The sequence below is a fragment of the Rhagoletis pomonella genome, unplaced genomic scaffold (assembly GCF_013731165.1).
Source record: "Rhagoletis pomonella isolate Grant_MI unplaced genomic scaffold, Rhpom_1.0 Rhpom_scaffold_00007, whole genome shotgun sequence".
NCBI classification, from domain to species: domain Eukaryota; kingdom Metazoa; phylum Arthropoda; class Insecta; order Diptera; family Tephritidae; genus Rhagoletis; species Rhagoletis pomonella.
This window is the reverse complement of record NW_023458561.1, coordinates 19,303,143-19,304,583: the sequence shown is the minus strand read 5'-3', so window position 1 is coordinate 19,304,583 and position 1,441 is coordinate 19,303,143.

The window sequence follows — 1,441 nt, the reverse complement described above, 5'->3', positions numbered from 1 at the left end:
AAAAAATACTAATTAAAAGACAACATAGGCGAAAGGGCTTCATCTCGCATGAAAGTGATGAGTGATTCCAGAAAGTCAGCTCAAATAGTCATAGTCGGATATGGTGTACTTTAAAAAAAAATGAAGACATGAGCTTCGGAGACTCGAGAGTCATAACTACGTGATGCGTACAACCGAATTTGCTGTAAATTCATGATCAGTGAAAATGAGCTGGAACTTTGTTTTCATGAGCTGGCGAAATTAAATCAGCTCAGGGATTGGTAAACTTTAGTCAATTATGTAGCTGATTATTCAAGATTCTGATTATTTGCATTTACCATTCTTCGAATAATTTTAGAAATATAAATTTTTTCTTTGTATATATTTTGGGTTCTGAATAATTCGGGGAATGTTTCACAAAGAAAGCAATCAAAATGAAAATGTACATAATATGCATACTGAGGTATATGATTAGTAGACTGCAAAGTCTTTAATATAACATGGATTTGAAAATTTTTTACTAGAATTGGTATCATATAACTTATGTATAAGTTAATTAAGTTACCTACATATATGTGGCACAAAGTTTTGGTCAAAATAGCCTGTATATTAAATTACCCCAAAATGTTAAGCTATTCCCCCACAAAGTTCGAAATCCACCAAAATCGGGGCATTCTCCCCCGGGTTGGCATGCGGAAGGAACTGTCAGTTCATTATCTATAGTATGTAAAATAAATGCAAATGTTTATAATGCACGTAAACATAACGTAAAACGGAATAATCTAAAATCAATAGATCCTTACGAATTTGCCGCGATTTGTTACGATTCGCCCCGTGCATTTTAACCAAAGCATAAGCCGGAGACATCAAGCAAACTGTCGCCATAACATTCCTAGTAAGGACGGGCATTTTTTTAAATCCTGCGGTTATAGTTTTTATTTAACCGTTTTTTCACCAATGGGAAGTCACCGGAAGGAATCCCCGATTTCTAAATCTCTATGATCAATATAATTGTATGTAAAGGTTTAGTTAGTCTAGACTTAATTTACATAAGGTAACCTAATATATTGGTAACCTATATAAGGTAACCCCAATATATTTTTGTTCAGGAATGTATTGATGTGGCTTATGGGCGGCAAATTGTTAATGAGCTGAGAAGGAAAATACTAAAACAAAATATTTTCGCTTCTGGCTAAGTTGACGTGTTGAGTAATCATTGACGATTTCTTGCGTAAGTTAAGTCTAGAGTAACTGAGCCTTCATTTGAAAACGTAAAATAGCATTGTAAAAAGTTAACTGAGTTATATTCTCAAGTAAAGGCATCTACCGCTTAGACATTGTTTTTTTCTATTTCCAATCAAACAAATCTGGTTTTGCAATTTTACCCCGGGAAACCGAATATTCGATGTATCACCAAAAAAAAGTGGTCACGGATTTCCATTCCTACTTGCTTGCATTTGTG